The sequence below is a fragment of the Piliocolobus tephrosceles genome, chromosome 3 (genome assembly GCF_002776525.5).
Source record: "Piliocolobus tephrosceles isolate RC106 chromosome 3, ASM277652v3, whole genome shotgun sequence".
Classification (NCBI taxonomy): Eukaryota; Metazoa; Chordata; class Mammalia; order Primates; family Cercopithecidae; genus Piliocolobus; species Piliocolobus tephrosceles.
In genome coordinates, this window is record NC_045436.1 from 148,299,544 (window position 1) to 148,327,170 (window position 27,627).

General features: G+C 43.1%; 1 protein-coding gene and 2 pseudogenes across 8 annotated transcripts in view; 2 read left to right on the top strand and 1 right to left on the bottom strand.

Annotated features, from left to right (window-relative positions):
- The window catches only part of TBC1D1 (TBC1 domain family member 1), a 242,938-nt gene that overhangs the window by 130,692 nt on the left and 84,619 nt on the right, over positions 1–27,627 (bottom strand). The gene's annotated exons all lie outside the window — the stretch shown is intronic.
- LOC111550908 lies at positions 992–1,303 on the top strand (annotated as a pseudogene).
- Positions 9,803–12,620, top strand: LOC111550871 (annotated as a pseudogene).

Sequence of the window (27,627 nt, forward strand, 5' to 3'; positions counted from 1 at the left end):
GCAGCTGCCCATGACAATGACCAGGATTTTCAAACCCTGATGTCCAGGTCCACCCACCACAATGAAGCAGCCTGTTTGGAGGTGGGGCCCTCACTCACTCAGTTTTCAAAGTGCCCCACCCTGGCTGTTCTAATGGGCAGCCAGACTCCAGAGGCCTGGCTTCACCACCTGTCCTTTGTCACATCCCAGGGAAGGCAGTCCTTCATAGGAAGGCCTCCTCCACATGCCACCCACAGCACCATCCTACCCTAATCCATTTTATTATGGAGGCCCTTGGCAAACTGTGAACAGCACGAAGGGCAGCCAAACTGCACAGATCCCTACCATGCTTACAGCAGAGATGAACAAACTGGTGGAGTCAAAAAAGACTGAATCTGTCTAGACAGAGGGAATATAGAAGCGCATAAATGACTAAACAAGCAAAGTGGAAAGCAAGTGCTACAGAAGTACTAAGGAGGTTAAGAGGGTAGAGAAACGCAAAAATCGCAGAACAGGGTGCATTTCAAATAAGTCATTAAAAGCAGATAGGGGCAGGGAGCGGTGGCTTGCACCTGTAATCCCAGCACTTTGGGAGGCTGAGGTGGGTGGAGGATCACCTGAGGTCAGGAGTTTGAGACCAGCCTGACCAACAAGGTGAAACCCTGTCTCTACTAAAAATACCAAAATTAGCCAGGTGTGGTGGCAGGCACCTGTAGTCCCAGCTACTTGAGAGGCTGAGAGAGGAGAATCACTTGAACCCGCAAGGCAAAGGTTGCAGTGAGTTGAGATCTCACCACTGCACTCCAGCCTGGGTGACAGAGCAAGACTCCGTCTCAAAAATTAATAATAATTAATTCATAAATAAAATAAAATAAAAAAATAAAAAATAAAAGCAAATAGGATGCCAAACATTTACCAAACCCTGCCCTTCTTAAAATAAAACCAGTCACAAGGTGTGGGTGAGGAAAGTCAACACCAGGGACTCCAGCTCCTTGTCACTCAATAAATTTCTCTTTCAGAATATGCCTTGTGCATGTCTTGTCTCAGTGCTCGGCTATTTGGTGAAGTCGCCAGGACTACTGGTTTCAAGTCTATGAAAGTGGTGGCGCTGTTTAGTGAACCACCCTTGGCCAAGAAGAAGCAGACTTATGACTGGGTATCCAGATGACAACACTTACCGGCACTCATGGGGACACTCTGGTTTATTCGATTCTACAGAGATGAGCATCAGAATCTTAAGGATGAGCAAAGATGACTAAAGAAGCTTCATGGAAAGGGGAAACCAAAGAAAGGAGAGGGGAAAAGAGCAGCAAAAAAGAAATAGTGTTGGGCCGGGCGCGGTGGCTCGCACCTATAATCCCCGCACTTTGGGAGGCCGAGGTGGGCGGATCGCAAGGTCAGGAGATTGAGCCCATCCTGGCTAACATGGTGAAATCCCATCTCTACTAAAAATACAAAAAAAATTAGCCGGGCATGGTGGCGGGCGCCTGTAGTCCCAGCTACTTAGGAGGCTGAGGCAGGAGAATCGCTTGAATCCAGGAGGCAGAGGTTGCAGTGAGCCGAGATTGCACCACTGCACTCCAGCCTGGGTGACAGAGCAAGACTCCATCTCAAAAAAAAAAAAAAGGGAAGAAATAATGGTTGTCCCTCAAGAGGGAAAATTTCTTCCTCTGTGGCAGAGAGAAGAAAATGCATCTACTGTCATTCCACATATTGGAGGAATGTCATCTTCCTAAATGAAGGTTATTTGGAGGTTATCATCTCCTTGTTGAAGTCTAATCTGGTTAAATGGTGACTGGTTTCTTGAACACACTTTAACTGTGCAAAATTATTTTGGCCTTGCCTGTGTAATGTAAGGTTTACCTAATTCTCTAATGAAATGAATACATTAAAAAAAAAAAGTCACCAAAGCCTCCTGGGATTCCAAATTGATTCCATTTTTTCCTCCATAAAAAAGGAGATTTAATAAAAATTTAGCTCATATCAAAAATTTTTAACAACCAGAGCCAAACTGCAATTCATGTTTGAATGCTTGCACCTTATTCCCATGCCCTCTCTGCTCCTTGCTGTGTAAAATGAGAAAGGGCTGTAATCACATACAATACAAGTGGACAAAGAAATAGGGCAAAAAACACGGGTGATTTGCAAAGTATCTACACAACGCCTCACACACGGGTCTAATATGTCACTCAGAGGTGATTGTGCTTCTCTGGAAACGCGGTTTTCTACCACGGCATCATGTCTTCTCCATGTCAGTCCCCTGGCATGGCTGCAGTGGGACTGGAGTCACTCCCCAGTGACTGGGGCCGCTGAGACATCACAGGGCCTTGCCCGCTCTCTGGGGTTCATAGCCAGCTTTGCTTACCTATAAACAGAATCCGCCTCAATGAAAAACATAGCAAAGGAATCTTTTGGGTTTTAACCAGATCTCTGAGGGCAGGACTTCATTTCTAAGGTAAAAGATAAGGCTTTCCTCCCTCAGAAGAACTAAGGAGAAAAGAAAAGTTCTCTGTACAGGGCTCAGGCCAGAAGCCACAAGAAACAGAGATGTCCCCCAGGAGGCTGCACTGCTATCTCAGAAGCCAGGCTGGGGGATCACAAGCACACCCAGACATAAGCACCAGGGAAGCAAAACATCGCTGAACACTTGCTACTGAAGCTGCAAAAAGCCTAGTCTTTCAAATCAAATCATAACCTTAATTCTCACATAATGTGCAATACCCAAGATCCAGGCAGAACTAGCCCCAGACAGCCAGCACCTTACAATGTTACTCTGTGTATTTAAACCACAACAAGTGAGATCAGCTTATCAGAACTGGTGCAACTACTGAAAAATGTTAAGCTTTGCTCTTGCATTCTTCCCTTCCCTATCCTCTTGCTTTAAGAGGAAAACAAAGCACATATTTACATCTCTGGAGCGCCCTCCTCTTACATACACCCTTTTTCTGCATCCTGGGGCCTCCAATCCAAACCAGCACCAGTAGAAGTGTTGTTAGGCTCAACAGAGAGGTCAATCATTTCATAATCAAGAAGCTGCAAGACAGTTACTGCTGAACAGAAAGGCAGGGGAGATGCAAGGAGAACTTTGCTTTCTCCCTCCCCCTCCCTACCAGGGAGCCAGGTCAGACCCTTCTTCTGGGCTCGTTAAGTTGCTGCTGAGGCATCCTGCCTTGGCATAAAAGGGCCAACCTCAAGAACCAAGGAAAACAAACATTCATGTTTCACCTCTTTTCAATAATCTATCCTTTTTGAACACAGCTGCAGAATGCACTCTTTAATTATCTTTGGTTTCTAAAAATTAGTTCAATACACATCCACATAACAGAAAAACAGGAAAACATAAAGTTGCCCATTATCCCTGGAAACATCTACAGTTAACAATCTGGTTTTTCTGTTGTGTAGTTCTTTGTGTATACTTAATGGTAATTTCTTCTACCAATTTTTTTAAGTGGGATCATAGTGTTCTGCAACTAACTTTTATCATCAAGGGCATATTTCCTTAGAACCCATATTAGAACCATCTCATTCTTTTCTGATAGGTAATTAAGGCATAGATTTCATTAACTGCAAACACTGTACAAAAAGAAAGTACAAAGTTTCTTTTTTTTTTTTTTTTTTTTTTTAAGCATAATCAGGCACTCTGCTCAATAATAAAGCATTTTGGTAAATGTGTGATGAGTATCCCAACCTTTGCATAAACTGCCAGGACTGCTAAGTGCATTTCAGTTTAAGAAAACTGTTTAGTGTGTGCAGGTTGAGGGAGGGAGGCAAGTACAAAAATGAGAGTGAGCCCAATACTGCTTACTGGATCACAAACATTCCATTCGGAGGGAGCCAGGGATCCGGAGCAGGAACTAAAACAGAACAACCTTTCAAAAGGTAGAGATGAACTCCTGCTGCTGGTCACAGCTATCAGGAGAAAGTCAGCCCTAACTGCTAGGCGGCTGAAGCCACGAATCTGTGATGCTGACAGAACCTAGGGGGAACTCTGTAGCTCGGAATGCTGAAATAAGCTGCAAGCGCTGCTTTGGGCAAGCCACTTGAGCTCTAAGAACCAGGCTCCTCTTCTATTAAAATGAGACATTACCAGCTACCTTGGAGGGTCATTTTGAGGATAAAATTAAATACGGAATGTGAAAGTTTAGCACAGAGCCTGGCCTATAATGGCTCCCAATAAATGCTAGCTGTTACCTTGATGTGTGTAAGGTAAGGAAAGGCCAACTCTTTTTTTTTTTTTTTTTTTTTGAGACAGGGTCTTGCTCTGTTGCCCAGGCTGGAGTACAATGGAGTATAATGGGCACAATCATAGCTCACCACAGTCTCAACCTCCCAGGCTTGAGCGATTATCCCATTTCAGCCTCCCAAGTAGCTGGAATTGCCGGCGCATGCCACCATGCCTGGCTAGCTTTTTTGTTTTTTGTAGAGATGGGTTTTCACCATGGTGCCCAAGCTGGTCTTAAACACCTGGGCTCAAGGGATCCTGCCACCTCAGCCTCCCAAACTGCTGGGATTATAGGCGTGAGCCACCAAACCTGACTGCCAACTTTATTAAAATAACAGTACCTAGAGGCAACAAGCTTGCTATTATTCCATCTACCTTTCAGTACAGAACGAATAATAAATGACAAAAATAATTTCTATAATATCAGCAGGCAATAGATAATGCCAATCATGTTCAAACCTTTGACCAAATTTCCAAACACCCTGTAGGCAACAAAACTCTCCTTCTCACCCCACCCTTAACTTTCTGGCAATCTCAAATATATGAGTATGAATGTTCTGATTAAAATGGGGCTGAGGAAACAGAACATGCCCCTCTCCTTCCTTCTGCCAGCCCTAGACATCATAAACACCCACAGGAGCAGAGTGGGAGAACCACTGCCTTACAAAATACACAAGGTCTGTGAGTGGTATCAAAAGACGCAATTACAACAAATTTAGTTATAGAGCTAATTGTATTTTATTCACGATTCATAATTCAGGGCAGACTCTCCATTCTACAAAATTGAAGGAAAGCTCCCAAAAGGCAATGGCAGAACAGTGGGTATTGGAAGATGAAAACAAAGAAACAGAATAGAAAAAGCTGACTGGTTAACATCAGGTTACTTCAGGCTACTTCTCTGTAAGGGCTAAATAAAGCAGAAGGGACTTCCTTGCTACGCTGACTCAGGTAGACTGGAATCTTCTGTTTTCAGGAAAAACTGGTCTGTTCTGGGATCCATCTGCTTTCTTAACATTTCAGTTTGATTACATCACTTTTAGCACGAGTGACTCCATTTTGGTTTGGTACGTTTGGCTGGGGCCCAGTAGAGGAGCTCAGTCTAAACTAATGGCCACCCATAATTTTTAAGAGCGTCAAGCAGTTTTTATGGCACATCAAGGCAGCCCTCTAAGCCTCAGAACACAAAACACCTAAATTTCTTTTAGGTCAGCTCCCAGAGAGTAGGATTACTATCTATTTTGCTACTTATGTAGGACAAAGTGCCGACCGAGTACACTGTCCGGCATCCTGCAATAAGTCTGTTCAATGTATAAATGATTGCAATGCAAAATGACCTAATGACTTCAAAGTTTTTAAGGAATGAGAAAGACATATTTCAAATAGGTCTTAGAAGAGAAAACCACCATAAATCTGTAAATCTCCAATACAATGCCTGAGTATAGTGGGCATACAACAAATATTTGCAGAAGAAACAGATGCTGTAAAAATAGTGAACCAGAAACACGGGGAGTAATTCCTTTTGTATTATAAGATATTTTCTAGACAGCTGAAGACTTTGTGTCTGGCTATTTTTATTTTAAATATTTTCAGATGGGAACTGCTTAGTATCTTTTTTCAAAGCCTACAGAGAATGCAGTTTAACCCTTTCTTTTTTATGGTGGGCATATATTACAATGCCCACAAGAGCGACTGAGGTTTTGTTAAACTGTGTGTTGCTGACTATATGGGATTAGTCTTAGGTGAGAGACAGCATCTCAATTACATACCCCACATTCCTACCAATCCTGAACGAATGCAGGCATGCTCTCTACCAAGCACACCCGAGGGAATGAAGCAAAGATTCTTCAACTTTTTGTGCCATAGACCCCTCTCACAGCTTGGTGAAGCCTATGGACACTGCAGAATAAAGTTCTCAAATGCATAAATTAGAACACAAGGGATGGCAAAAGATTCAATTATGCTGAAAGGGAATTATACTAATAATTGTGATAGAGTACTAAGTGCTTATTGCCATATTTCACAAGATCAAGCAGCAAGTCAATAACCTACCATAACTCAAAGTAATGATAAGCACATACGGTATTTGAGAGGTATGTAAAACTGTAAGGCATATGGAAATAACTGACGTGATATCACGATATAATAAGAACTATTTGGTCTTGACACAAGAGCATCTAAAACCCTTGGCATTTCCTGAGGGAACTGGGTAACATTAGGAATGCCTTTTGTTACTCAGAATAAGCCCCTATCAACTGTGCCTGAGTTCATGCTAATGAAGTGACTCTTTTTGGGCCCTAGATAGCTTTAGGATTGGCGCTGGCTGCCAGAGTAAACAACTCTGTGATTAGCGGGTTGGGATCTTCCCCCTACTCCTCAACCCCTATCTCCTGCGAGGGGAGAAAGGTGAATTAGTTACCAATGGCCAATGATTTAATCCATTATGCTCACATATTGGAACCTTCATAAAAACCCTTAAATGGTGGGATTCAGGGAGCTCCTGGGTTGATGAACTTATCGAGGTGTTGCTGGATGGCAGGTTCAAAGAGGGCATGGGAGCTCGAAACACCCCAAAACCCCATCCCATACCTTGCCTTACACATCTCTTCCATTTGGCTGTTCTTAAGAGGTATTATTTATTTATTTATTTATTTATTTATGTATTTATTTGAGGCGGAGTCTTGCTCTGTCACCCAGGCTAGAGTGCAATGGCGCAATCTCGGCTCACTGCAAGCTCCGCCTCCCAAGTTCACGCTATTCTCCTGCCTCAGCCTCCCGAGTAGCTGGGAGGACAGGCTCCCGCCACCTCGCCCAGCTAATTTTTTTGTATTTTTATTAGAGACGGGGTTTCACCATGCTAGCCAGGATGCTCTCCATCTCCTGAGCTCATGATCCGCCTGCCTCGGCCTCCCAAAGTCCTGGGATTACAGGCGTGAGACACTGCGCCCGGCCTTGAGTGGTATTCTTTATAATAAACCAGTAAATGTAAGTAAAGAGTGTTCTAAGTTCTGTGGGCCATTCTAGCAAATGACTAACCCTGAAGAGGAGGTCGTGGGAACTTGATTTATAGCAGGTCAGTGGGTGTCTTGGGGCAGTCTTGTGAGACTGAGCCCTTAACTTGTGGGGTCTGTGCTAACTTCAGGTAGTTAGTGTCAGAATTTAACTGATCACTGGAGACACAGTTGGTGACCAGAGAATCAGAGAAGTGGTTGTTGGTGTAGGGAAAACTCTGACACCTCTGATGTCAGAAGTGTTTAGAGTAGAAACAGATCATGGTACTGTGATTTTACTGATGTTATAGTCACAGGAACTGCTACAGGCTGAGTATCCCTGGTCCAAAAATCCAAAATCTAAATGCTCCAAAATTGGAAACTTTGGAGCACTGACATGACACTCAAAGGAAATGCTCATTGGAGCATTTTGGATTTTCAGATTTGGGATGCTCTACCGGTGAGTACAATGCAAATATTCCAAAGTCCAAGCAAGATCTACAACACTTGCTGGTCCTAAGCATTTCAGATAAGGGATACTCCATTTGTAATGCTACTGGGTTTGCTGACTACATTCAAAATCAAAGAAAATATTAGATTTTCAGTTACTGGTGAGTGAAAATAAAGATGTGAACTAAAGGAAGTCCAGGGGATGGGAGGTATCAGCTACATCTCAAAAATACTGTCACCACCACCACGAGTCATGTCTTGGGACCATGGTGCATAGGTATTGCATATATGAATAATGCAATAAAGCCAGCCCCACCACTACAGTGCAAACAAATCCACCTGAAAATGAGAAAGCCTCGCCAGATGCTATAGTCATCAAAGAAATTAAAATCAACATGAAGAGCAAATTCTAATGGGGCAAAACTCAAGTGTCCATTGGTTAGAATAATGGAATTAATTTCTACACATTATAAATTCTTCATCAATACCAGCACATTACAATCTTTTCAAATGTTACAAGTACTCAATTTTAGTGTGATGTGATTTATTGCCTAGCTAGTCCTTGGAACACAACAACTCAGTCCAATACAGAAACAGATGGAAAAGCATTTTCAACTGTCAACTTGATATTATCACTCCCAGTGGAAAAACAAGAAAAGCATTCCCAATAATACCTTTGATATCTCATTTCAAGAAACTCTTAATCAGGTTGCAGCTCACATCTGACAACCACTGCAGGCAAGTGGGCAAGCCTTTCCTCTAGAATATTCTTCCACTGACTCTCCTCCACTAGTGTCTACAGGTTCTTCCAGATCCAGCCCAAATGTCTCCTCCCCTTCCTTCCTCCACAGGCCTGCTCTCTCGGGTCCTGAGGGCACCTGGTCTTCTGCTGTAACACCTGCCACGGCACTGAGTCCTTCCCCTATACCACACGCTGGGGACAGGATGCTGTTTGATTCCTTTCTGTGTACCCTGAAGGCCTACATCAGAGTATTTGCTTAACACACACACTTTAATGTGTGAGGCAGTTTCTGTTTCTCAAAAAGTGTAAAATGCATAATATAACAGCGATTCACTCCGATTAAATATATTTACTTGAAAATACACCGAAGTGTTGCAAGTAAACTTTACCTACAACATGTAGGTTAAACATGAAAGAAACATAAAATCCTTCCACTTTCTTTTTTTTTTTTCTTTTTTGTTTTTGTTTTGAGACGGAGTCTCGCTCGCCCAGGCTGGAGTGCGGTGGCTTGATCTCAGCTCACTGTAACTAACCTCTGCCACCCAGGTTCAAGCGATTCTCCTGCTTCAGCCTCTGGAGTAGCTGGAATTACAGGCGCCCACCACCACACCCAGCTAATTTTTGTTTTTTTAGTGGAGACAGGGTTTCACCATATTGGCCAGGCTGGTCTTGAACTCCTGACTTCCCAAGTGATTCACCTGCTTTGGCTTCCCAAAGTGCTGGGATTACAGGCGAGAGCCACCGTACCAGGTGGAAAAGCCTTCACTTTCTAATTTTACCTAATATGATATAGGAAAAGTGTGACCAACAATATTTTATATAATCAAATACACATGGGGGAACCTAAATTTCTAACACCTTCTCTTCAACCCGGTCATTTAAGTTAACACAATATCTCAGGCATCAATACCACTTATCAGGGCCCACTGTGTGCCAGAGGCCATGCTTTCTGTGGATTATATCTCATTTAATCCTCACACCAACAATCTGAGGAAGATACACCCTCATTCCCATTTTACAGAAGGCAGACTATCAGGTCAGAAACTGCTGTGCACTGGGTTGAAGAGTGGGGACAGACAGGTAAAATGATTTAGAAAACAAGGCAACAGAGGCAAGGAGACTGACCATGTGCACAGAGGGGAGGTCAGAAGGGGAGGGACAGAGAAAACCGCCTGAGGGCGAGGAGGCCCGAGGCTGGGTTGGTCAGGGAAGGCAGGCGAGGTGGGAGGCGTGGAGGAGGCCCAGGACAGCCTGACCCAGCTGCCAGCAAACAGCTGAGACTGAGACAGCTGAGGCCTGCGAGGTGGGGACTTGGCCAGGTTTGCATTTCCAACAGATCTCTCCCCAGGGCTGCTGGGGAGAGAATGGGCTTGATGGACAAAACAGCAAAGGAAGGATGACAGGCAGGAGGATGAAGTGGCGATGGCTCATTTACCTGCCTTCATCCCCAAAGAGACAGCTGCTGGAGGCAGGGGCCTTGTAACCCAGTGCCTGGCACTGCACCTCACACCCAGAGTGAATACATCATGATGAAGGAACAGACAAGCAACTGAGGAGAGAGAAGGGACGATCTCACCTAGGGTAGTGGCAATACAAAAGGAGAGGAGAGGATGAAGTCAAGAACTATCTAGAAGGTAAAGCTGGCAAGAAGTGGTAACTGAATGTGACAGGTGAGGGCTGAGGATGGGGCAAGGTTAGGAGAGCTCAGCGGGAGATGGCAGAACCACTGTGACCAAAAAAAAAAAAAAAAAAAAACAGAAATCTGAATACAGATTACAACTCAGTATCTATTCATATGGGTTTTCTCTTCTCAAGGACATCTTATTCCTGAACAAAATGTGGAAACTGTGCAGATAGTGAAACCAGGGTCTGCTGCAGCTCAGAGAATAATCCCCTCACCCATCCACCCCCAGTCTACTCAGGCATTCTGGCAAAAAATTATCTTTAAAAAAAAACACAAAGTAAATGTATATGAACAGTTGTTATGTCTTCTACTTATTTCCAGCAAAAGAGATAGAATTTTAAATAGTGCTTATGAATAAAAGAGACCCGGAAGGGACTACGTGTGGTGGTCTCTGGGTAGTAGCAATATGTATTGGGGCTTTTCAGTAAGTTATTTTTCATATATATGTATTTTTGTAATCATAAAAAAGGTTATTTTTAATTTTTTTAAAAGTACCTTTTTCTTAAACTTTAGTCTTTTCAAAGTTACCGTCTACTGCTTCTCGGTAAAAACTTCTAGGGGCAAAATCATTTCGAAAGAAGAAAAAAATCTTCATCTTAGGATAAACTCTTTTAATGTACAAGTGAAATGGCATATAGTTCTAAGTGCCCCCAAATGCTTCATGACACAAAAGCCTTTAAGTCAGGAAGCACAATACAGTATAAAAACAAACTTCCAAATAAACCCCAGAAACCAAAAACTTTAGATGGCAGTCTAAAAGCAATATTCAAAAGACTGCCCCTGTATTTGCATAGATAATTATCTAAGAAGAAGATTTGTAGCTTAAATTAAAATTGTGATAATACTAAGCACTGGTCTGTTTCATGAAGCTGATGGTTCAAACTTGAGTTTAGATAAACCATTAGTGTGTTAACCAGATAAATACTCTTGTTCCTTCTTAGGAATTGCAGTAAAATAAATGTGATTCAAATTATTACATATGTGGATACAGTATGGAATTACCTTGACAGCATCAAAATTAATTTTTTAAAAACAAAATAATTCATAGTATAGGCTATGCCTCAAATCTACAAAGCCTTTGTTCAAATCTTTAAAAGTCAAACCCCTGTTCTCCCCATCACAGACAAAAACCCTTGGGTGGCAGACTTCGGTAAGCCAAGTGTGGGTTGGATCTCAGTCCTTGCATGTGCCACTGGCTGGGTGCCTTTGTGCAGCCTGCAACTTGCACAACCATACAGTACTGCCCAGCCACAGCCCTGTCATCATCTTTGAGGTTCACGGTCGTTTCCAAATGAATAGAAATTTACACATTTCCAAATGAATAGAAAATTACACTAATTCATGAGTGCCAGGCTCAATCACAGGAAAGGGCTCTGAGCATGTGTTATAACTATCAATTATTTACAATTTTAAAATACACCAGACTAGCTTTACAGCACTAACTGCATTCTTGAGTAAAACTTATCACGTGTTCAAGAACCCAGATCTTCATTCTGATCAGTGGTAGAAACAGGTTTTCCTCTCACACCACTTCAGTTCTTGAAATAAACTACACTCACCAAGTAACCATTCCTTTTCTTTAATTTTGATCAACAGGCAAATCAGAACTTTTGCCAATAAAGGATATTAGTTAAAAGCAGTCTAATCTATTTTCCACGTTATATATTTTAGACTGCACACAACACCAAGGGTAACAATAACAATACTATTCATTGCTCCTTGGCACTCTCGGAGTTACAAATGTTAGATAACTTCAATATATGTTTATAAAACTCAGGCTGTGAATGTGAAAGTCCAGACGACTGGCCAGAAGACTAGAGATCCAGCAACTGAAGCCACACCGCCAAGCCTTGTCGGTGGGTGCCTGAGCAGGGAGGCCCGCACCCAGGTACGTGTCTTCAGGCAAGAGCTTTCCCAAGAAGTCAAGGAATTCCTCTACAGATTCTTGCCACAGAAAATCATATACCCGCATCAGGCCTTGCAAAACGATTATCTCATTGTAGCCGCTTGACCTCCCTCCAGGCCCCACTGGACATCTCCATCCCAGAACCCCCACCCAAGGATGAGGTGGAAACAGAGAAGCAGGAGAAGAAAGAAGTCCCTGAGTGTGGATTTCTCCCCGGGAATGAGAAGGTTGTCGCTGCTTGCCATGGTTAAGCCAGAAGTCTGGATTCTCAAAGAGAAATGCATGCTGATGATCACATGGATCCAGCACCTGATCCCCAAGACTGAGGATGGAAATGATTTGGGGTAGCAATCCAGGAGATGGTGCTGGAGAGGGTGAATGCCGTCAAGACCAAAGTGGAAGCCTTCCAGACAACCATTTCCAAATACTTCTCAGAACATGGGGATGCTGTGGCCAAGGCCTCCAAGGAGACCCATGTAACAGCTTACCGGGCGTTGGTGCAAAAGTTGGTGAGATAAGATGGCGTGTGGGGAGGTCAAGGCCAGGGTACTGGACCTGAAGGCCTTCTGTGCTGAGCTTTATCATATGATCAGCACCAACCTGGAGAAAACCGCAACCCAAAGGGTGAAGAGAAAGCATCTGTGCACTGAGCCCAGGGCTGGAAGGAAAACAAATGATCTATACTTTGTGAGGGGGCGGGGAAAGAAACCTCAGGTTGTATCCTCGCATTTGATACCTAAAAAGCAGAACTGAATGGCAAATATTTTCTTTCTGCTTTTACAGATGAAGGAAATCAAAGAAATACTGTACAGGACAAGAATGAAACAGTATGAAGTTGCACAGACAACGAAGTTTCCAAGTCTTAATTCGTAGCCAGTGCCTAACCCCCTGCTAACATTTTTCTTTACACCTTTATCTGTCCTGGCTCCCAGCATATGAGGAAGAAAATCTCATCTCCTTTTAGCACCCATTGCTCCAGGTCAGTTTCCCCAGGGCTGTTGTGTCAGTATTGAAGAGAATGAACTGCAGTACTCTTAAAATCACTTCTAGTTCCAAATTCTACAAAAATAAACTGGCTAATAGGATGAAAATACAAAAAAAAAAAAAAAAAAAAAAAGATACCCACAAAACAAAACCAAAAAAATGCCAACATCAAGAACATGGTGATACAGGTTAGGTATTACATATAAATTGCAAAAAATAAAAAAAAAGAAGCCCTCAGCTGGTAAGCACCCATGGAGTAGACCCAGCTTGCCAAAAGTTCATGTGAAAAAGATTTAAGGATTGTAATTGACTGTAAACCCAAGATAAGCCAACAAAATGGCCTGGAGAACAAAAGAATGAAAAGGAACAAAAAGCCTAGGGCATTAGGAGAAATGTCATCTTCACACTAAGAGAGGGGTCACAGCCTCACCACCCTCCTTCTTGCTGATCAGGTCACACAGCAAGTTTCATTTTTGGTTTTAGGACACTTTCAAAGCAGCAGCAACAAGGGTCATAAAAATGCATGAACAGAGGCTGGGGGAAGGAGGCAAAAATGCCTTTAGCTTGGGAAGGGGAGACATGGCAGCGGCCTTTAGAAATCTGTCGCAGGGAAGAGGCATCAGCTCCACTCTTCTCATAAATGGGAAAGAGGCTGGGCGTGGTGGTTCACATCTGTAGTCTCAGCACTTTGGGAGGACAAGATGGGTGAGTACTTGAACCCAGGAGTTCAAGACCAGCCTGGGCAACACAGCGGTGCACACCTATAGTCTCAGCTATTTAGTAGGCTGAGGCAGGGGGCTCACTTGAGCCCGGGAGTTCAAGGCTGCAGTGAGCCATGACAGTGCCACTGCACTTCATCCGGGTGACAGAGCAAAACCTCATCTCAAAAAACAAACAAAAAAAACTAAGTAAGAAAGATTTCCACTTTGAATATATTACAAAGACCTTTCTTTCCACTACAGCTCATTCAAATGGTACGGAATTCTTGAGGAGTCAGGCATCCCTTAAAAAGGTTCGAGCACCACAGGCTAGGGCTTTAGGGCTTTATTTAATAAAGACAGGCAATGAGAGCCTGCCTCTACCTTCCAGGGCCTCCTGAGCAGGTTCCCTCCAGGCAGGATTTGAAAACGGGTTTTTTTCTCCCCCTTCAGGCCTCTCAACTTCTGGGGGTGGGGTTAAGTGCTGACTTCATTTTCACGAGATCAGATATTTTACAATCAGGGAATTTCTGGAGAACCAACACCAAAACCAAGGCTGACAGGAGCTAAAGACTGGCTTCGCCAGCCAACAGCTGCTGCTGGGAATGTGCTCAAAGCTTTGTTGTGGCCGGGCGCTCTGGCTCACACCCTTAATGCCAGCACTTTGGGAGGTCAAGGTGGGAGGATCACTTGAGGTCAGGAGTTTGAGACCAGCCTGGCTAACATGGTGAAACCCCCGTCTCTACTAAAAACACAAACATTAGCCGGGCATGGTGGCGGGCGCCTGTAATCCCAGCTACGTGGGAGGCTGAGGCAGGAGAACTGCTTGAACCCGGGAGGAGGAGGTTGCAGTGAGCTGACATTGCGCCACTGCACTCCAACCTGGGCAACGGAGCGAGACTGTGTCTCAAAAAAAACAAAGATTTGTTGTTTGTCCCGTGCCAAGGGAGCACTACTGTATGTTGAGGGGCTTCAGTGACTTACTGGAACTGAACTTTGATCCACTCACTACAATGCACGAACAAGAACTCCCTCTACCAAGTGGGAATTGTAGTCTCTGAATCCTAATGACATTTTCAAAAGCAAGGCTTCATCTTGATTTACAATTACAAGAGGAAAAAAATAAAATAAAGATCAGCCTTAAGGGGAGGCGCAGGGTAATGAAATCTTACTAATGTAATTCTCTCCTTTAGAATGTATTTAGTAAATGCTTTCATTTCATAGACATCTTAAAGAAGATTCTTATGGTGTTCTGATTCTGTCTGTCTCTCTCTCTCTCTCAGGATGGCATCTACTCCTCAAAAACTAAGAAAGATGATTTCTTTCTCTACATTTCCAGCTCTGAATTCTTTCCTAAACTTCGCTAACATTTCCAATCACCTATTTAAAGAATCACCAGGCTGGGCGCAGTGGCTCATGCCTGTAATCCCAGCATTTTGGGAGGCCAAGGCAGCCAGATCACCTGAGGTCAGGAGTTGAAGACCAGCCTGGCTAACATGGTGAAACCCCGTCTCCACTAGAAATACAAAATTAGCTGGGCATGGTGGTGCACGCCTGTAATCCTGGCTACTCCAGAGGCTGAGGCAGGAGAATCACTTGACTCTAGGAGGTGGAGGTTGCAGTGAGCTGAGATCGTGCCACTGCACTCCAGCCTGGGGGATAGAGTGAGATTCTATCTCCAAGAAAAGAAAAAAAGAAAAAGAATCACCAGACTTCTAAGTCCTTGACCTTAAAATATCCACATCAAGCTCATTCTCTTTTCCTTAAAATAGGCCTTTCTTCCTACTTCCTTGTTTCCCAAATGCCTTCTAGGTAACTGGGCTCAAAACCTGGAAAGTGGCTTCTGCTCTTCTTTCTCCTTACTCCCTCTTTCCCTCAGCTCTTTGAGTGCATATTCTCTCACCATGAGCCCAAAACCTCAAGCACTGGTCCGGGCCTGCACTTGCTTCAGCCAGACCCCAGCAAGACCTCTCCTCTGCCGCCTCTGGCATCTCCCTACATCCATCCTGCTATTCAGCACAGCCTGATCTTCTGGAAACACATGTCTGATGGAGTCAGCCTCCTGCTCACAAACCTTCTAGGGTTCCTCTGCAATCTCTAGCAGAACAAACACAGTCCTGCTAACCCTCAGGGTCTCCCACCGATGGCGCTCCACTCAACTCTTCCTGCCTTATTTCACCTGGCTTCTCTGTAAGTTCTGTTTGTACCAAACATGTTTCAAACACACCTCCTAAACCTCTGTTCATTTGGGTTTCCACCTCCATGCCTTTGCTCATGCAGTTTCTTCCACCTGCAATATTCTTTGTCACCCCCTGGATGGGACCTTTGAATCACTCACTCAACTTATTCACTTCTGGGATGAAATGCAGCCACAGGAGGCTGGAATGGCTGGTATCTGGTCACAGAGCCAGGCTAGACACAACTAGACCTCCCCAGTAAGGACTGCTTTTTAGGTCACACCGGGTCCCTATGATTTGCTTTTAACTGGGATAAAATCGTCCTGTGTGAAATTTCCTTATTAGGCTAAAACCTCTAAGCCCACTAAATTTAAAAAGAGAGAGAGAGGGAGAGAAGAGCCGCCACTGCCCACATTTCCAGGGACGTGCAGGGATTCTCTGAAACTCACAAGCCTTACCAGGTCTGCACGCTCATGTCGAGCAGTAGGTGCTAAGTGACTGTAAAGGGCTGTGGTGCCCACCCTGGGGTCTTCATGCAGGGCTTGAGGGTAGAGTCACCCTCTGCCCCATAGTGACAGGCCAGCTGGGCTCCACTGCCTCCATCTGTTCAGTCAGGATTAGCACAAAAACTTGTTAGGTTTAAAGAGCCCCCAGATCGGCGGAGAGGTACTCCAGGACACTGTGGACCTTGCTTAACACCCACACTCAAGCCAAATCTCTGGCACCCAGAATTAAAACGATGTTTTTGAGAAGGACAATAAGTTAACAGTGTACAATCAGTTCTACTTATCCCTGATCAAAATTAACAGTGAGGTTATAAAGTGGGATTTACTACATTTGGGAAATTATTACCTCTGTATACCAAGGGGCTACTCAGGTTTACAGTTCTCCACCTGCTTTCCAGCAGGCTGACCCTGTGACTGCCTTCACCACCTTCCCCCAACCCAACCCCGCCCCAGGTCAGCAGCTGGGTCTCTCTCGTCCTGGCAGTTGTGTCTCAAGTGCTGACACAGAGTAGAGGCACAAGAAATTGATTGTGATCAACACCGAGCTTGAAGCAGCCAGATTTCCTGACCAAGAATGTCTGGAAACACCACACTACTCCGCCAAATAGTGTAGTTATTGCAAAACAAATACAGAGTTGTGTGGTCTGGTGGTCTTGTACATCAAGCTCTTTCCTTGGGGAAAAATATCCAGAGACCACAATCTCAGCTGATTTACACACTAGAGAACTGACAAAAATCAAACTTTGGTACGATGTTCTTTCAGTTACACCAAAACTGGATGGCACAGGCTTGAAGGGTTGCTTTTACTGAAACACAAGTGCAATATAAATCCCTATGTATTACATTCACATAGTTCTGGAAATGGAAGGAGAATCCCTTCCCTTCACCTGGAAATTCAGGAATACAGCTTTTTCTGGAACCATAAGAAGGCTTTAGCCCTAGATGTACTAGCAATATCTCATGCTTATAATACAATTAATTGATTAATAAACAGTACACAAGGGGCCACAAACTCCTTACTCATAAGTGGGCTTTTGGTTTGTGTTTCTGAAGTAAAATTTTACAAGTTCTAACACAGGGGTATCCAATCTTTCGGCTTCCCTGGGCCACATTGGAAGAATTGTCTTGGCCCACATGTAAAATACATTAACACTAATGATAGTTGATTAGCTTTAAAAAAAAAAATCTCATACTGTTTTAATGAAAGTTTATGAATCTTTGTTGGGCCACATTCAAAACCATCCTGGCCTGTATGCAGCCCACAGGCCGTGGATTGGACGCTTGCTCTAACATTTTAAACTTGGAAACTTACATATTTCTTTTAAAAGCCTAACACAATAGAGACTGACACAATAGACCAGCGTAAATGTCTCTAAGCAAATAATGTCTCAAAAATATGACAGTTTATTTCCACCTAATGACTGGTTTCCTTTGGGCCCACCCTTTAAAAAGAACTTCCGCAAAAATACCATTTGGCTAATTCTCTGCCTTGGGCAGTCCTACAATTATAAATTCTGCTAAACAAATAAACTTCCTTCCTATTTTTAAAGTATTCCAAAATTGGAAACTCTATGTCTCTGGTTGGCGAACTATTTTCTGGAGTCTAACAGCCTTAGCCGCGAAGAAATTCTTCGCTGCACTTCGAGAGATGAAAAAGACCAGGAACTGTCAAGGAGTCCCTCCCTATGCCTATTTCAGGGAAGGGGAACTAAAGGCACAGAGTCGTGACCTCGGGCAAGGTCACACAGGCTGCTGGTGGCAGAAGCCCATGTCATCCTCTCTCCCCCATTTTCCCCTTAACTGATCTAAGTGACTTGTGGCCTGAAGAAAGCAGTTTGCTCTTGTTCGGTACTAGGGACCAGGGTTTATGTTTCATTCATGCAGAATGTGCTAGAACAACAGAAAGAATCTAACTATTAGTGTCAGCGAAAAGAATCAATCTCTGTAAAACATTTAAAGAGATTTATTCTGAGCCAGATGTGAGGACCACGACCCATGACAGAACCCCAGGAGGGCCTGAGAACATGTGCTCATGGTGATTGGGGCTATAGCTTGGTTTATACATTTTAGGGACACATAAGACATCAATCAATATATGTAAGGTATACATTGGTTTGGTCTGGAAAGGTAGGACAACTTGAAGGTGGAGGGGAAGTTCCAAGTCATAGGTGGATTCAAAGAGTTTCTGAGTGGCAATTAGTTGAAAGCGTTATTACTTAAAGATGTGGAATCAATAGAAATAAGTGTGTACGTTAAGACAAGGTCATAACCTGGGTAAACACCAAGGTTTTTATCATGCAGGTGAGGCCTGCAGGTAGCAAGCTCATCAGACCTAAGAAAAAATGTGCCAGACTCTTAGTTAATTCTCTCCTGGTACAGGGAAAAGATCTGGAAAGCGAAGGGAATTCTTTAGAGAATGTAGATTTTCCCCACAAGAGACAGCTTTCCAGGGCCATTTCAAAATATGCCAAAGAAATACATTTTGTGGTAAAATATTTCAGTTTCTTTCAGGGCCTGCTATCTGTCATGTGATGTTAGACTAGAGTTAGGCTGGAATTTGAGATCTGTTTTGGCAGTCTTAAGATCTCTGTTTTAATGTTTACACTGGTCAGTTGTGCCTGAATTCCAGAGAGAGGAAGGTATAATGAAGCATGTCCCCTATCCCATCACGACCTGAACGAGTTTTTCAGGTGACCTGAACGAGTTTTTCAGGTTTCTTTGGAATGCCCTTGACTGAGAAGGGGGTGATCCATCGGTCAGTTGGGGTGCTTCAAATTTTGTTTTTAGTTTCCATTTGAATGAGTGCCAGGTGGTGCAAAGAGCTCTGTTTGGATCTCAGCTGTGGCTTTGGGAAAGACATCTCACCTGTAGTGCGCTTCGTGTTTCTTCATCCTTAAAAAGAGGGAATACAGCTAAGCAACTACAAAAGTCTTTCTCCACCCCTAAATTCAATGATGATGAGGGTTCACCGGTACTAAGTGGGTTATGTGGATAAGTTGTCAACAGCTTGGATGATAGATATTTATTATTCCCCTTTTAATGGATGAACATATTCATGTCTAGAGAAAAAAAATAACTTACTTAAGGTCATACCTCCACTGGTAACGGGTGGAGAGATCGGACCTAGACCAATGATTCCATGGGCCCTTTCCTCCTTATCAGAGGTAGACAATCTAAGATAGTTGGCTTGACTTGCAGTCACAGAGACACAGATTCTGAATTGAATACAACTGTAGCAATCATTTAACACAATGTTCTCATTTTATAGATCAAGGACTGAGGCCCAGGCAAGCATAACTTGCCCTAGGCCAAAAAATGTATTGGAAACATGTAGCTACACCCTGCTGTTCCTAGACAAGCTCATCCTAAAGAGTGCTTGACAGTTTACATGCACTTACATCAGCTCATCTGATGCCAAACAAGGCTACCTGATGGGCAGCTGGCATTGATGATCTTTCCCATGTCACCTAGCCAAGGCTAAACAGCAAACACAGAGCACACCGGGACCTGCACCCCACGCCTGCTATTGCCTGCCTGGTGTGCTATCTATAGGCTGATAAAACATCCACAGTATGATGCTCTAGAGAGTCTATGCAGAATCGACTCCTAAAGAGAACTTTCCAGGTAAGCTGAATCACTATGAAACACGGTACTGCAGTACTTTGAAAAGAATATCAGAGAACAAGTGAAAACACTCTAAAATCCACAACTCAAGTCAACGATGAAATGCAATCTCATGTGGCCACTCAAAACTGACCTCTTTCAGTCTATCATTCAATTGTCTGAACGTCCTCCCAATCTTTACCTTCAATCTTCTATGTGATTTTTCTCTTATTTCCTGTTTCCTTCTCTCCCTAACTGAGAACATCACAAAATTCAGGGATTAAAAAAAAAATGTTACACTTCTTGTATAGTTTCAATATGGTGTATCTATTTTTAAAAGCAGATTAGTTGAATGTTTTATGTCTCTCACCTAAGAAAGGGGAAAACAGTTCAGTTTCTCAGTGGAACAAGATATTTTTCTAAGCTCTGCTGCCCTTGTTTCACATCCTGAACATGTGTTGTAATCCCTCTGTTACAGAGATAATGCAGGTACAACAGATAAAATACGAATTTAGAGCCAAACAAGTCAAGCTTTAATCTTAATAGCTAGGATAAGGTACCGAGCCTTTCTGAACTTCAGTTTCTTCATATTTCTTTTCTGAAAAAAAAAAAAAAAAAAAGTGGAAGGAGGAAATAATACCACTATTGCCACAACTATTTTGAGAATTAAATTAATTATGAGACTTGACTACTCCTAACACAATGGTTGGCACAAATAAAGTTCTCAAAAATATAATCATCTCCTCCCTTATGTTACTCATGCTAATGTAACTGTCCCTTCTATTAAATGCCCTTTGCAGGTGATGTTTTTCTGAGCAAAGTCAATCTCTCATATTAGAGGGAAGAGATCCATTACACACACCTACCCATCTTCTAGAGGATGCCTTCCCGGAAACAGAAGCACTCAGTGAATGGGTGGGTCACTATATCCCAGTGCTAGGGAGCTAAACAGCCACATTAGACACTGGCAGCTTTCACTCTCTTCAAATACTCAGGCTGTGCTTCTTCTTGCACAGTTAACACAACTGGTTGGTCCTCCCAGGCTGCAGAGACACCCTTCACATATCAAAGTATCCCCATCCACCCCAACCCGACTACTCAGCCTTCCTCTCTTTGTTCATTTCCCTGCAGGCATCTTGACCTGAAATTTGCAAGAATACACTCATCAAGTGGTTAAATCAAGTATTATGGGTCAGGCACAGTGGCTCAGGCCTGTAATTACAGCACTTTGGGAGGCCCAGGCAGGCATATCACTTGAGGTCAGGAGTTCAAGACCAACCTGGCCAACATGACGAAACCCCATCTCTACTAAAAATACAAAAATTAGCCAGTCATGGTGGCGTGTGCCTGTAGTCCCAGCTACTCAAGAGGCTGAGGCAGGAGAATCACTTGACCCCGGGAGGCAGAGGTTGCAGTGAGCCGAGATCGCACCACTGCACTCCAACCTGGGCAACAGAGCAAGACTCCGTCTCAAAAATATAAATAAATAGTGTTCTGAAATACAATATATTGTTTGATAGATGTGCATAGTTTTGATTTTAGTAAAACATTTTGAAGATGAAAGTGCAAACAAATCAGCAGAGCAATATTAACAACATACATCAAAAACAGGTGTCCAAGAACTTTTTAAGTTCTGCCACAAACTAGCTGTGGGATTTTGTTCAAATCAAGTTACTTCATCGCTCTGGGTATCAGTTCCCCACGTAGAAAAGAACGAATGGAATTACATTCAAGATGACATTCTGGTTTACACCATAACTACATTACTAAATGCTACTAGAATGACCACCACCCTAAGCCACAATTACCGACAGGTATTTGTGGGCCCTAGGCAGTGCTGGTATGAAAAAAAGGTCTGAGTAATTTATTTAAAGTGATGTGCCTTCCCCAAGGTTAAAAATCAGTGGTCTCAAAAACAAGGCAAACAGTTGAAAAGCAACCCCGACTCCATTCTGAAACACGCTAGAAAACTACCGGTAGTATTTCCTAACTATTCCTTTTCATAATCTACCACATCAATGACCTACAATTACCCTTGACTTCACTCAGACCTCATCTTCTAGTCTCCTCCAAAATCCCAGCAGAGTGATTATTTGTGCACATATCACATTAAAATTAAATTATCTCCACAGGTCTCCCTCTCCCCATTAAACTGCAAGCTACCCAAAATACAAAAAAATTAGCCAGGCATGTGGCGTGTGCCTGTAGTCTCAGCTACTCGGGAGGCTGAGGCAGGAGAATTGCTGGAACCTGGCAGGCTGAGGTTGCAGTGAGCCGAGATCACGCCACTGCACTCTAGCCTGGGCAACAGAGCGAGACTCCGTCTCAAGAAAATATATATATCATAAATATAACCAAATAAAGGTTTTCTTATTGGTTGTACAGATGTTCTTGAATATTACTGTGCATTATAAAATAAAATTTAAAAGCACTAACATTTCCTTTTTTTTTTTTTGAGACAGGGTCTCACTCTGTCACCCAGGCTAAAGTGCAGTGGCACAATCTTGGCTCACTACAACCTCTGCCTCCCAGACTCTAGCAATTCTCGTGCCTTAGCATCCCAAGTAGCTGGGATTACAGCTTCACACCACCACACCCAGCTAATTTTTGTATTTTTCTAGAGACAGGGTTTTGCCATGTTGGCCAGACTGGTCTCAAACTCCTGGCCTCAAGTGATCACCCGCCTCAGCCTCCCAAAGCGCTGGGATCACAGGTGTGAGCCAACACGCCTAGCCTAACATTGGTTCTGCTCCTTAAAAGTTAATCAAAAGAAAGGGAGTAGGACAACATCAGCTGTCATTAGACAAACATAAATTAAAACATCCATGAGGTACCACTACATACCTATTAGAACAACCAAATTCCAGAATACAACATCAAATGCCTATAAGGAGCAAAGGAAATTTTCATTCATTGTTGATGGCAATACAAAATGGTACAGGCACTTTGAAAAGCAGTTGAGTGCTTCTCACAAAAACAAATGTATTCTTACATTACAATCTAGCAATCATACTTCTCGATATCTACTCAAAGGAGCTGAAAACTCATATCCACACAAAAAACTACAAAGAGATGTTCATAGTAGCTTTACTCGTAATTGCTAAAACTTGGAAGCAACCAAGATGTCCTTCTGTGGGTGAATGGATAAACTGTGGTACATCCAGGCAATGAATATTATTCAGCACTAAAAAATGAACTATCAAGCCATTTAAAAAAAAAAAAAGCACACAGGAAACTTAAATGCATATACTCAGTGAAAGAAGTCAATCTGGAAAGGCTACACATACACTGTGTATGATTCCAACTACATGACATTCTCTATAGGCAGAACTATATATACATTCTCTATAGATAGTACGAAGATTAGTGGGTTGCCAAAGGCTCATGGGAAGGGAGGGATGAATCGATCACAGAGGACTGGTAGGGCAATGAAACTACTCTGTATGATATTATAATGCTGGATACACGTCATTATACATTTATCCAAACCTGTAGAATGTACATCACCAATATGAACCCTAACGTAAATGATGGACTCTGTGTGATAATCATATGTCAATATAGATTCATCAGTTGTAACAAATGCACCATTCTGGTGATGAATATTAATAAAAGGGAATGCTGTGCATGAGCAGGGACAGCAGCTCTATGGGAAATCTCTGTAACTTCCACTCAATTTTGCTATAAACCTACAACTGCTCTAAAAAAGTGTATTTAAAAAAAAAGGGAAGCAGCAGCAGTTGGGCACAGGGTGGTCACTGCACACCAAGCACCATACAGAAGAAAATACGCAACTATAAGAGTTTGGGGAGGACCGGGCACAGTGGCTCACGCCTATAATCCCAGCACTTTGGGAGGCCGAGGCAGGTGGATCACAAGGTCAGGAAATCGAGACCATCCTGGCCAACATGGTGAAACCCCGTTTCTACTAAAAATACAAAAATTAGCTCGGTGTGGTGGCGCCTGCCTGTAATCCCAGCTACTCGGGAGGCTGAGGCAGGAGAATCACTTGAGCCTGGGAGGCGGAGGGAGGCAGAGGGAGCCAAGATCGTGCCACTGCACTCCAGCCTGGCCACTGGAGACTCCGTCTGGAAAAAAAAAAAAAAAAGAGTTTGGGGAAAGATCAGCTTTGGTACCTAACAGGTCTTCATTGCTCCAGAATAAAATACCAAAGGAGTCTGTATGCCATGCTCATCCTGGTGCCCATTCACCTCTGCTACTCCCACCAGCAGTCTCGTTCCAGCCCCACCAACCTCCACCAAGGGGGCTCAAAGCCTTAGCATATGCTACTCCAACTGCCCAGCACACCCTGCCCTTCCCGTTATTCTCTGCCCTGCTTAGTACATTCGTCCAATGAATGAATGATTAATCAGAGGTGCTTCAGGAAAGGAATAAAGGATGAGGAGAGTTTTGATAGAAACAGAAGAACAGGGGACAAACATACATAGGCTAAGATCAGTTTAAAGAATTTTCTAAGGAAACAAATTATACTTTAATCAGCTTTTTTTTCTCACTGGGCATTGCTCTGGACTGTGTTCTATTTGTGGATTAGGTGGGATTTCTATCCCTGCTTTCCTCCATTCTCTTTCAGTACAACCAACCTACGCCCAAGTTGCTGGCACACTCTAAGCGACTAGAGTTCCCAAAGCACAAAGCACAGCTGCCACCACTACCAGAGAAAAAGCGCTCCACAGGAACTCTGCTGAAATCCTGGTCAGGGTTATACCAGCTTTGCTTAGCCAAGGCAGCAAATTTTTCAAATTCAAGAAATGGTTTGACTATGACAAGAAGGAGTTTACCCCCCCTTATTAAACTCAAGCATCCACTAATAAAATGTAATATGAGTCTACAGAAGAAAAAAAAATTTTTAAACAATACATCACATTAACCTAGGACACACATCAAGGATAAACCAACATTGGACTGACTTCAAGCAACACAAGAAAATTGTTGCCTAAATATTTGCTATAGTCAGATTCACACCTTACATAGGAAGGCTGCAGTGCTGTGTGCTGGTAAACAGAAGGACAACTCCTGCGGCCTACAGGCACCCAAGGTGGGCTGGTCCAGTCTGCAGGAAACCTCAAAGGTAAATAAATAAGACCAGAGTCAGGACAGAACTTTGCATGTAAGCTTTGCTTAGAAGGAAGAGATGATGGAAGGGCAAGTTGTACTTACACTCAACATATAAACAGCAATTAGTTACTCGGTTATTTGCACCAAACACAGACAAACAAGATAGCAAAGCCACTGGGTCACATCATTTCAAAATATAAAGGACAATGGCTATCCACTGGTATTCCTTTCTTATTACTGAGGTCCAAGCTACCAATATCACCTCCTGACTGAACCAAAACCACCACCTAAGTGGTCCTTCTGCTTCCATTCGAAATATACATCAGCTGACATCACTCCTCCCTTCCACACCTTTAATGGCTTCTGACTACACTTAAAAGCAAATCCAAACCCCATTCTAAGCCTATGGAGTCATAAACAGCCTGGCCCACCTTACCCTTCCTACCTAGAGGCCAGTGCTATGCACCCAGCTGGAGGTATTCCAGCCACACCTCCCTTCTCCCTGCTTGGAGCATGTTTACTGCCCTCTCACCAGTCATATAGAATGCCACCCCTGCACCACCCCACCCTGGAGCCACTCTTACTTCTCTTCCTAGCACTGACCACCATCCCAAATAATCTTGTTCATCTATTTGCTTACCGCTTTGCTATCTCTCCCATCTAGAATACCATAAAAACAGGAACCTGGTCTGCCTGTCTGTTGCTAAATCCCCAGCTCCTCAAATAGTACCTAATATAGATAGATTATCCATAAATATCTGCATTGAACATATTTGTTAAATGACTTGTTGAATGAATGGTGGCTATAAACCAATGTTTTAAATAATGCCCAAATATGGAAAACCTGGTTTTACATAAAATATTAATTAGCAATCAGTTACTTGCTTTACAAAATGATTCTGTGGGCTGGACACAAGGGCTCACACCTATAATCTCAACATTTTGGGAGGCCAAGGTGGGCAGATCACTTGAGGTCAGGAGTTCAGGACCAGCCTGGCCAACATGGTGAAACCCGTCTCTACTAAAAACACAAAAATTAGCTAGGCATGGGGGCATATGCCTGTAGTCCCAGCTACTAGGCAGGCTGAGGTGGGAGGAGCACTTGAACCCAGGAGGCAGAGGTTGCAGTGAGCCGAGATCGTGCCACTGCACACCAGCCTGGGTAACAGAGAGAGACTCAGTGTCAAAAAAAAAAAAAAAAAAAGATTCCTTTTTTAATGCATCTTTAAATATTTAATTTATAAATCTTCAGGGTGCACACTTTTTAAAGGATAATCTATTGTGGAGAGTGAATTAACTCCTCCAGGACATAAACACTACTTATATACAAAAAGTACTAATAAACACTTGTTGAATGAGCACTGGAAAATACACAGTTAAATGCCTTATTAATGCATTACATACACAAATACTTTATTCATAAACTAAATAATACACACCATAAACTATAAGAAACTGAACTTGGATTTGAAACACAGCAAACTTGGCTATATTTAGTTCTCATTTTCCATTTTTTCTCATAAACTGACATATGTATATTTAAAATCTACTAACTTGAAACACCAGCAATAATCTTAGCTACAAACTTTATAAGCAGGTGCAAATCCAAATAACTTCTGAAAGTTACTTGGCAGTTCTGCTGCAGTTAGTTTTCACTAACAGATACATGGAGGCATAGAAACAGTAGATATACTCAAAACTGCCAGGTTGTTGGGGACATCTGTGAGTTTACTATGAAAATCACAAAGCTTGAAAAGTTCAGTTTTATGTATAAACTGTGTAAAAAGTCAAGTGTCCCCAGTGAAAGACTAATCAAGAAATCACAGTGCTCTAAAGCCCAGCCACATTCTTGACACAATGCACACCTGCCGTAAAGTTCCAGATCACGTCCAATTTTTTTTAAAAGTACATCTCATGTTTTTCTTTCTTCTTTAAGAAATAATCTCTTTAGGCCGGGCGCGGTGGCTCAAGCCTGTAATCCCAGCACTTTGGGAGGCCGAGACGGGCGGATCACGAGGTCAGGAGATCGAGACCATCCTGGCTAACATGGTGAAACCCCGTCTCTACTAAAAATACAAAAAATTAGCCGGGCGAGGTGGCCGGCGCCTGTGGTCCCAGCTACTCGGGAGGCTGAGGCAGGAGAATGGCGTGAACCCAGGAGGCGGAGGTTGCAGTGAGCTGAGATCCAGCCACTGCACTCCAGCCTGGGCGACAGAGCAAGACTCCGTCTCAAAAAAAAAAAAAAAAAGAAAAAAGAAATAATCTCTTTAAAATAAAACTCTTCCGTTTTGGCTTTATTCCTACGTCATGAAATTGCCCACTCTACACATTCAATATACACACAATAATAATGCATTGCGCAAGAAAAACACATCCATGCTCAGGTATCCATGCGAATCAACTGACGCCCAGCCCTTCTCCTTTGCTACCAGGTGTTCAGCTGCAGTTGCAAAGGTCAAAATGAAAAAGGAAAAGGAAAGTCAGCTGCATAACTGGATGTGCAGGTGTTTGTGTGAGGCCTGTGCTCATGTGCAGCTGTGTGTTTCTGAAGGGGCATTCTGAAGTCAAATATAACAACTTCAGGATTATTCACATTGTGTGTATTATCTATAC